The sequence below is a fragment of the Sardina pilchardus genome, chromosome 18 (genome assembly GCF_963854185.1).
Source record: "Sardina pilchardus chromosome 18, fSarPil1.1, whole genome shotgun sequence".
NCBI lineage: Eukaryota > Metazoa > Chordata > Actinopteri > Clupeiformes > Clupeidae > Sardina > Sardina pilchardus.
Window position 1 is genome coordinate 7,561,330 of NC_085011.1, and position 11,045 is coordinate 7,572,374.

The window sequence follows — 11,045 nt, forward strand, 5'->3', positions numbered from 1 at the left end:
ATAGCGCTTTTCAAGGCACCCAATGTGCTTTACGGTGAAGGGGGGAACCTCTCTTACCACAACGTGTAGCACCCAGCTATACTGTGTACATGATTCACGGTAGTCATTATTCACCAGAACGCTCACTACACACCAGACGAGTGAGGGGAGGAATGAACAAGCCACTTACACTGCCAGATGATTTGGGGGCCAGACTGAAAGAGCCATGTTGGTGACTTAGCCAGATCACCAGGGAACCCCCTACTCTTTGGGATAAGTGGCATGGGATCTTTAATGGCCACAGTGAGTCTCATACAAAGGACTATCATTACAGTGTTCCCATCACAGCACCGACTTGTTGTACCACCTACAGTACCAACATCACCTTCGTTTTCCAAGGGGGGCCTCCCATCCAAGTACTAATCAAGCCCACACCTGCTTAGCTTTAGCAATTCATGGGTATCCATTGGCCTGGCTGCTGACTGGCTTTTATATAGCAAGCATCTCAAACCAGGTCCTCTAATCACTGGTGTGGCTCTACAGCATGACTCACACCTAGTTCTTCAACATGCCCACAGACAATTGTCAATTGTTCAATCAAGTCAAGGAGTTCAACGGGGCAGTGTTTGCATGACGCATCATATAAGTAGATGCAAATGACTGTCGTCCATGCCTAATGGACTGGCAAGATGACCATATTTCTATGACAACATGATGTCCCTGTACCGAGTTGCGTGTGTGCTGAGCTGCAGACAGAAATGGCAGTGTTGAATGTGACTGCCCCAGCCTATAATCTTGCTCTCTCAGTCAGGACCTTCAAACGGTCCAGGATTCCATTCATAAAGTGAAATATTCAGTTACTGTCTCCAGTTGTCAAGAGCCTCATTTATACTGGTAATCGTTTGGTGGTTTCCTGATGGAAAAAAACTACAGCTGATGAATCTGGGACTGTGTAATTTGCACATGCAGTTGTCAAGCCTGAGGGCACAGAGAGGGAAAAGCATGCCTTTGTCTCCTCTACCGCTTCCCATTTTTTACAGTCAGTAACCTTAAGGCTTTTTAGATCCATTTTTGTATGTTTTCTGTGATTGAATCACAAGTGAACAGTAACAAACAAATAAATACTGAAAAAGATTCAGTGTGATCCAATCAGCTCTTACTAATTTGATTTGGGGGTGCACTCTCTTTACTCACACAAAATACACTGTCCATAAAGCCCGGCGCCCACCGGACACGCCGTTCAGCGGTGTTCGGCGGTCTGGGCTTGACGGGCAGGATTTTGGAATAGTTTTCTATCTCTGTGCGGCTGCTGCGCGGCCGACGTTTCCAGTGGGCTTTGCTCCATTGAAAACAATGGAGTTCTAATTGTTTTATTGTCGTGGCGCGCCACGTACGTGTCCGGTGGGCGACGACCCTAAGACTGCGCAGTGCGCACTGTCCCAAAGTATTCAACTGATCCATGTTGCTCTGCACCATTGTGTCTGTCTGCTTTATGCATTACACAGCTTGTCCAAGATTCTCTCACAGAGTATGTTGGAATAAATCAAAATGATTTGTTCCCAATCTACACTCCTGGTAATGATGATAGATTCAGCTGTTTCAAATAGTCTCTGAGCTCCATAATCTCCAGTGAAGAGAAGATGTATAAAGATCCATTTTAAATCCATTCACAGATGCATCCAGAATACAGTTCTATCAGATATATTAATGCAGATGATGGACATCAGCTAAATATGATTGAAGCGAGTCATTAAAAGTTCATACATTTTCATTTGCATTAATTAACTTTTTCCTGCATAGCAATAATGTTTTTTAGCTCTTAGTTCTTAGTTTTATATATATATATATATATATATATATATTAAAAAAAATGCCCTTGAGAGAGAAATCAAAACACGTGTGCACTGCACACCCATACAGACAGACACACACACACACACACACACACACACACCTCTACCCATGGGACATGTCCAGTTCATCACAGAGCACCTTCCCATAACCCTGACTAACAAGCATCCCTGGACTGTCAGCCTTGCGCATGCTATTTAAAAAGTGCTCAGCTTCAGACAAAAATGAAGCTCATTTGCATTGGAACGCTAAAGGGGCTCTTTTCCAATTAACTCATACTGGAGTATTTGAGCCAATTAATTCTCATCGGGGCATTTGAGCCAAACAAGGGAGGTTTGGCCATTTGCCCTCTCTTGATTAGTGGTGTCCTTCCCTGCTCATCTTCACACTGACTTTAATGGAGGAACTGTTGAAGGCAGCACTACCAGCGTTGCAGAGCCATATCCCAACTGCATGCTCGGTCATGAGGCTCGGCCCGTGCCCTGAATGTCATCTGAGGCCTCAGCTCCTCTTCTCCACAGTGAGTGTATCCAATGTAGCCAGCAGGATGCTTAGGCTCTTGTTCATCTCGTAATTCAAGCTATTATGGGAGGGGAGATTACTGTTTGGTTTGCTGATGCTTATTGTGAGCCATGGGTGTCCAAGATGATGATGATGATGATGATGGAGATGATGATGGCGATGGTGATGGTGATGGTGATGGATGTGAGATGAGCACTATGTAAGAACAGGACTGATTTCTCAGCCCTTTCTCCCCTGAGCCTGAGTGCATAAAGAGAAAAATGTTCGATTCTATTCTCCAGAGCAGCGCACAATCACATGCAAGTCCCTGCCAAGGGAGTGCCGGAGATGGTGAAGGTAGCTATTTCCATTATCTGGACAATCTACTAAAAGCATTTTTTTCCTTATCCAGTTGTCACAGTACCTTTAATTAATGTCTGTGGATGTCCTGCTAACTCATCACAAAGCTGACTAACTACGATATCATAAATATAAGAAAGAAAGAAACCAATAAGCCAATCTTGAAAGAAAGAAGCCAATAACATCTCTAAGTGATGATTATTATTCAACTAAATGTCAAAACAGCTTTATGTTGATTTGGAAATCCCACATGGCCAGATGTTTTCACAGTCTTTAAATATTGTTGAAAAACTGAAAGAATGGCTACAATATGGCAACGGTGCACTAGGATCATATCAATGTCTAAGTACTCTGTTCAACATCACTTAAAAAAACGTACAAGACAAACCAAGTAATGTAATGCTTCATAGAATCCAAAGGTACGTTAAACATAAGTCACTAAAACAGGCACTGTGTCACACTGGCTTGACCAGAGCTGCTGGACACTCCCTACAACAGGTTTTTGAAACCTTTATACCAGTAAACATGTTGACTAACATAATACAGGGTGTCAGCTACAGTATATGTGATTGATTTGATTTGATTTATTTAAACTCGAAAAATCATTAAGGGCTTATCCCTCATTTACAATGATGTGGATTAAAATCATCTATCTGTGCTGATGACGATTATTTGGGAAAATTATCTAGGCATGAACGCCTCCACCATGATGTTTAGTGTATATTTTCAGTTAAGGTACACTGAAATCATGGAGAACAGATTAATTATGTCAGTAGAACTCGGCAAGTAAGACACAAATTAAGACCGTCTCAGGAATTACAGCACCATCATATTAAGGAGAAACACTTTGGATGAGTGTTAGGAAATAGCGGAGATGATAAGGGCCCGATCGCTCAGGGTTTTTTTTCAACACGTTATATAAAATGGAGATGAGAGAAACTTGGTTCCCTCTCAAGGAAATCTCCCTCTCCAAGAGCAGCATATTCAGCCAGCACCAAAGCTGCCAGAAGCCCAAAACCTGCAATCTCCACAGCCGAAGGGGATCATTTTCTGTCATAAAAAGTGTTTTACATCAACAACAAAATGAAGATGTCGGTTCCAAAAATACCATAACTCATTTTAAACTGTTTTCATTCATTATGTGCGGGTTAAGGTTATGCTCCCTGAGAAACAGACACTGAGAAGCTAACTCCTTGTTTTCCCTCCCTTTTGCCACCCCTCACCTCCCACTGCAACCCCCCCCCCCCCCCCCCCCACTCCCCGATCCTAAGATAGTTTCCATCGGTGTTAATAAGCACAGCTAGCGTGGAATGAATTCTGACAACAAATCTTTTCGCTGCTTGCTTCTGGGAAATGGCTCAGAGGTTTACGCTGTGAACTCTTTAGTCTGTGAAACAATCAATGTCTCTATTTATTACTGGGGAATCTTTGGCTTTGTATTACAGCCCAAGATAGGCTACCAATTCCACTCCGTCATCCGAGAGTTAATGAGTTATCGCTTAGAGTAAAATATAGGGGTAATCAATATCTATCGTATACCTTAACCAACTAATTTTCTTTTCAAAAGTAGGCCAGCTATACATCGACCAGCTATAAAGTTCAGTCAGGGTTCTTCTTCTGAACTCAGGGTAGAAAGCTGCTACTCCTGACAGCAAGCTGTCTCTGGTCAGCATGCTGTGGCTGATAAGAAAGTGCTTTAGCCCTCAGTCCTCGGAAGAGCTGCTAACACCTAGGTTTCTGTGCGGATCCAGCAGGATTTACCAGCCACTTCTCATCCATGTCTCTGATTCTGTGCCCACTTTTACAGCATTTTCTCTCTTTAAATATTGGATTATCCTGAGGGTTGGAGGTGATTTTTAAAAATAAATAAATAAAAAAACTCAAATGAAAGTGTGTGAGAATGTTTGATAAGACTTGAATTAATTAATTTTATTCATATTAATAATATTAATAATTTAGTGTAAAGTAATGCTTAAAATGCTTATAAATTTGCAGTTTTACAGAGGTTTGCCGAATCATTGCACTGCTCCATGGTTAATATGTGGTGATGATCTACTGATCACTTCATACACTAATTTAATCAGAGGTCTACAGAGGCTGTAATCATGTTTGGCAATAATTACCCAGGAGAGTCAAAATGTGATGAGTGATGAGTGTTTAAAGAGCGGGTGGGGGTGCTTCAGGCATACTGGAAACTATTCCAGACTTAAAAACAATCCTCTCAATGTGCTCTCCAAGAAATACATAATTATCACTAATACTTGGTGAACGCTTCCTGGGAAGAAAACAACGAAACACAAGAAAATAACCTTGAGCACATCTCTGCTACAGCTGAAAACATGCACGGGACTGACAGGCCAGAAGCCTTATCAATGAGCTCAAATGTGCATCCCTTCAACATTCATCTGCCATCTGGTGATCTCGGCAAATGCCATCACAGAGTGCCACGACACACACAAAAAGATTAGCTGAATGAACCCAGGGAGCAGTCTATTTCAGTAGTCTAAGACGAGCCAAAGAGTTTATTAAAAAATTGTGGGTTTGGTCCACTCACATCCTTAAATGAAGTAGCCCTGTCTTTGCATTGGAGTATGTTTTCATGAGTTTCTAGATCCCATTGCCCATATCCTGTGAAATCCTGATTTTTTTCGCTCAGTTGGATGGCAAAGCTGCTTTGTCCAGCCCATGATCTGAGTTCTGCGTGTCACAGGAAACTAATCAAAAACAGACTCGCTTGCTCGACTTGCTTCCCTTTTTCAATTTTCTGGTCATCCTCCAGGTATTGCTGTTCAAATGGCTATGACTGAAAAACACACATAAGTCGGCGAGAGAGATAACAAGGACTGAAAGATACACTGATGCATCGTTGTGTACACAGACATAGGGAAAACAAACAAACGTAACAACCACCCACTGCAACTCCCCCCTCTCTCCCTCTCTCCCTCTCTCTCTCTCACATGCACAGATTGAGCAATGTTTAGAGGGATAAGCAATCAAGTAAACTCATCCGTAAAGGAGTCAGTTTCACCCTCATGATCTCTTTTCTTGGAGTATTCTCACCATCACTCTCATTTTTACAAGCACACACACACACTGAGCCAAACAGACATAAGCACAGTCACAGCATACAATACAATACTTCTGGTTGCATCAGTTATGACTGAAACAGTCAGAATTCTTACCCACTGCTGGCTTTCAGTGGCAGCATACACCTGGCCCTAAGAACATGTTGCTTCACATTGCTGCCGATGAAAGAAAACACCAAGAACTAGGTCTGTCAATTAACTTAATTATGATTGGTGAACCTATTCTGTTTTTCTTTTTTCAATCTTTAATCTCTCTCACTTCAGGGTTCACATCTACTAGGGGCTTTATTGTCAGCCATTCTCACCACTCAATAGATGGATGAAGATGGATGGGGCAGCAGGGCCACATGTTCCCAGCATGTGAACACAATTCACCCATTACTAGTATTGATGTCCCAGGTCCATATCACTTGACCTGAAACCTCTGCTCATATGGAGGTGGTGGTGGGAAAGCAATTTTACAGTCCCTGCTGATTTCTCAATCATGTCTTTGTCCGGAGAGTACAGGGCACAGGGTACAGGGCACACAGTCAGGTTAGCCTACACTTCAATCAACCATGTGTTACCTGAGGACTATATATGAACTAGAAATGCAATTCCAAGGAATTACCAGTGCATGAAAATGCAAAAAAAATTATAGATAGATAATGTAGATATGGTTACTAAGGTGTAGCTAGGGTAAACATGGTGGTTGCATAGTTTAAAGAGAGTTGATAGTGTTAAGGTAGACATTTTAAAGCCTAAACATTCCTGTTCTAACTTAACTAATGATTTCTAACAGGTATTCTAAAATGTTAACTATGCTAACAATGATAACCAGGTTGATTGGTTTACTTGGCTAATGATTTCTAGCAGTAGTGCTAACAATGCTAACTATGTTAACAATGCTATGCACGTTGATTAGCTAACTTAGCTCATCATTTTTAGCAGTTATGCTAAAAATGCTAACTATGCTAACAATGCTAACCAGGTTGATTAGCTAACTTAGCTAATCATTTTTAGCAGTTATGTTAAAAATGCTAACTATGCTAACAATGCTAACTATGCTAACTAGCTAACTTGCTACTGAGGACTTTTATTTTGAAACATTTGTTGATAGGGTATCCATGGTGGCCACTATCAGGAATAAAGAAGTTACTATAGTAAAATCATGTTGGTTGCTATGGAAACGGTCATGAACGCTTAATTTTTATGGTTGCTATGTTGGTTGCTAGGTACATGGAGGTTTCATGTAGTTGACTGGAGGCATAGTTGATGATAACTGACAGTTGGAATGGTTGAACAGTTAATAATAGTTGAGTAGTTTCAATGGTTAAATGATTTAATAGTGTATTATTGCACTGAGGACTTTTATTTTGAAACGGTTGTGGAAAGAGGAAACAGTTTAGCAGAATATGTAGTCTTCACAGAGAGATTGTATGCTTAAAGCCTGAGAGAGAGAGGGCTGCTGCAGGTGGGGCTGGCCACCTGGCATAAGATTCTAATTGCTTAACGACCCGATTGTGATGTCATAGAGGCCAATGTTAAGTCTATGGGGAAATTTTTAATAGTTTTTAATTTATAGTTTAAAAAGTATAAAAGTTACAAAGTTGAAAAATATATAGCAGCATTCCCCTATTTAATACCTACGTTGCGACGTTTGAATGAAGTTTCTAGGTTAAACGGTTCAAGCTGAATAGAAAAAATGAATTTGGTAAGCGGAATAATAATAACTAGAAATGCAATTCCAAGGAATTACCAGTGCATGAAAATGCAAAAAAATATATAGATATATAATGTAGATATGGCTACTAAGGTATAGCTAGGGTAAACATGGTGGTTGCATAGTTTAAAGAGAGTTGATAGTGTTTAGGTAGACATTTTAAAGCTTAAACATTCCTGTTCTAACTTAACTAATGATTTCTAACAGGTATTCTAAAATGTTAACTATGCTAACAATGATAACCAGGTTGATTGGTTTACTTGGCTAATGATTTCTAGCAGTAATGCTAAAAAATTTAACTATGCTAACAATGCTAACTATGCTAACAATGCTAACCACGTTGATTAGCTAACTTAGCTAATCATTTTTAGCAGTTATGCTAAAAATGCTAACAATGTTAACTATGCTAACAATGCTAACCAGGTTGATTAGCTAACTTAGCTAATCATTTTTAGCAGTTATGTTAAAAATGCTAACTATGCTAACAATGTTAACTATGCTAACCATGCTAACTAGCTAACTTGGTACTGAGGACTTTTATTTTGAAACATTTGTTGATGGGGTATCCATGGCTGCCACTATCAGGAATAAAGAAGTTACTGTAGTAAAATCGTGTTGGTTGCTATGGAAACGGTCATAAACGCTTAATTTTGATGGTTGCTATGTTGGTTGCTAGGTGCATGGAGGTCTCATGTAGTTGACTGGAGGCATAGTTGATGATAACTGACAGTTGGAATGGTTGAACAGTTAAATAGTTGAGTAGTTTCAATGGTTAAATGATTTAATAGTGTATTATTGCAGTGAGGACTTTTATTTTGAAACAGTTGTGGAAAGAGGAAACAGTTAACAGGATATGTAGTCTTCACAGAGAGATTGTATGCTTAAAGCCTGAGAGAGAGAGGGCTGCTGCAGGTGGGGCTGGCCACCTGGCATAAGATTCTAATTGCTTAATGATCCGATTGTGATGTCATAGAGGCCAATGTTAAGTCTATGGGGAAATTTGTAATAGTTTTTAATTTATAGTTTAAAAAGTATAAAAGTTAAAAAGTTGAAAAATACTTAGCAGCCTTCCCCTATTTAAGACCTACGTTGCGACGTTTGAATGAAGTTTCTAAGTTAAACGGTTCAAGCTGAATAGAAAAAATGAATTTGATCAGCGGAATAATAATAAGAAGAAGAAGCCTTGGAAGAACAGTACAGTGCATTTTCATGCACTGTAATAAGAAGTCTTGGAAGAACAGTACAGTGCATTTTCATGCACTGTAAATATAGCATTATGGGGGATATTGTAGCCTACTGAGCAACAAATAAACATTGTGGTTGAGCCTCATTTCTATGAAATTACTGAGGTGCAACGTTTACAAAAGTACAGTGCCCCCTTCTGTCTCAGGTGAGTGTGACTCTTATTTCTCGTGTGGGGAAAACAAATAGTGACAGATTACAATAATACTCTTCCTTTCATTTGTTTTACCCTGGAGTGAGAGCTCATTAAAGGTATACTATGCAGGATTGGCGATTTCATCGCCGGTTTCGCTTTCACTTTTCATTTTCGCTCGTTTTATGCTTGCATATTTATCTGCAAAGCTTCCCCTACAGCTTTAGCGTGTATATTTGACAAAACTCCTCAATCGGTCAGTCTGCCGTGCCTTTTCATGAGACTTTACATGACACTTCCTGGAGTAGAGCATGGGTGCGTGCCCGGTGTCTCCTGAAGTTGCAAGTGTGGTTTTACCGCTACAGACCACTAGAGCGGCCAAAAAAAACACCGTTCGACAGGTAATGACTCATTTAATCATATAACAGTATGGAACGAATTGATTAACTGAAAAACGTTGCATAGTATACCTTTAAACCACAAAATCAAATTCATATGGTGGCACGTGCAAACCAACCACCACCCCAACAACAATTGATAGGTATACTCTTCTTAAGTTAAATAAAATTTAAAAATAAATAATCATAATAGAACAGAGGAAAAAAGCCATCTGTCCTCCACTTTCACAAATCAATTTTTCCTTCAATTACGGCGGGCTCGAGTCTGCCCTTATCTTCCATGGCACACAACTCTCCGCGTTATCAGATGGGTTCGCCGTGATATTAAAAAGGAAATCAAATTAGATGAAACGCCGTCACCTGTCACAGAGGTATTTTCACATCAGACACAGCCTAAACTGTGGAAATGGGTTTGCCAGTGGTAAGCTGGTCTTAATTAGGCTACCTGATTAAAAAGAAACCACCATCAAAAATCACTACATTGTTCCTCAGGTAACGGTTCAAATGGTAACTCTGTAGCGCTAAAATCACAGAACCATGGTCTCGCGCACTCACCATAGCACACTCCCAACTTATCACAGTTCATCTTTGTCTTTCAATCAGTGGGAATGGGATTTACACTATGCGTTATGCGCTATAAGGTGCAAGTAGTGGAATGTAAGTGTAGGCTACTAAACTAATTAAATCAAGATAAGAATTAATTTCTTTCTCGCTTTAATTGAATCCCCCCACTCACGTATACCCCTTACATTTTTCGGACCTGGCCATGTAAAATCCCACCCACCTAGACCAATGCAGAGATCAGAAAAAGCCTATATTTTTTTCTTTCCTGACAAATAGCCTTTACATTACAATGTACATGATTGAGCTAAATAAAAACATTTTTGTGCTTTGTGGATCAATTTAGCACATATCCCAAGGTTAATTTTACTTAAATAGATGTCTGCGTATATATGCTCTTGGTCTGAGAGGAAGCTTACGCAAGCAACAGATGAAAACAATAGCCTATACATTGAAGAAATATATACAATAGTGATATGTATAGCACACAGAGAAATTGGTGATAGTAGAGGTGATCTATAAATAAAACTGGCAGTTACATCTGCTTGAGAGTGACAAGTGTTTGACTTTGGTAGCCTATATATAGGCTACCAAAGGATATCCCTCACAGATTAAATAATGATGAGAAAGGAACGCTCTTCATCTTCAAATCAAACAAGTGCCGCAAACATTGATAACAAAAATAAATAAATAAACGAGTTATACTGTGATAGTTCTTGAAAACTGTATCATAGCTTACCATGCAAATAAGATGTCCCTTGTAAGGAACTTTGCCCCGTATCGTTAATCTTAACTTTATCAACAACATTGTCCAACAACAGTGGCTGCCTAACATAAAAAAAGTCAAGCCACCATAACAGAGCCTACAAAGAGCCAGTCTAATGTGATAACAACTGCAAACTCACCGAAGTAGCCACAGGATTCAGGTCAACCAGTCGGTACGCGCTGACCCCGGAGTCGTTCCACGCAGACACCGTCTCCGCAATGTGGGTGCAGTTAGGATCATGAGATGGGCAAGGAATGATTTTCCTCACAGAGTGCAAGTCGCCGCTCATCGTGACTACGGCAACCCACCCGAACAGTCAAGACACTGGCAGGTGCGATTTTTTGTAAAAAAGCCAAGTGAACTCTAAATGGGCAGCTCTTTCAACAGCAACGTACACTTTAAATCACAGACCAGTCACTGGCGGTGGCATTCAGGCCACATGCGACGGCGCTCACAACAAGGCACT

The 11,045-nt window shown here is 40.3% G+C and overlaps 1 protein-coding gene across 1 annotated transcript in view; it reads right to left on the reverse strand.

Annotated features, from left to right (window-relative positions):
* opn4a (opsin 4a (melanopsin)) overlaps nt 1-10,810 on the reverse strand; it is a 28,201-nt gene extending 17,391 nt beyond the window's left edge. The window contains exon 1 of the mRNA XM_062520349.1: nt 10,719-10,810. The gene's annotated coding sequence lies outside the window, so the exon portion shown is untranslated. The remainder of the gene's footprint in view (nt 1-10,718) is intronic.
* Nucleotides 10,811-11,045: the final 235 nt, after the last annotated feature.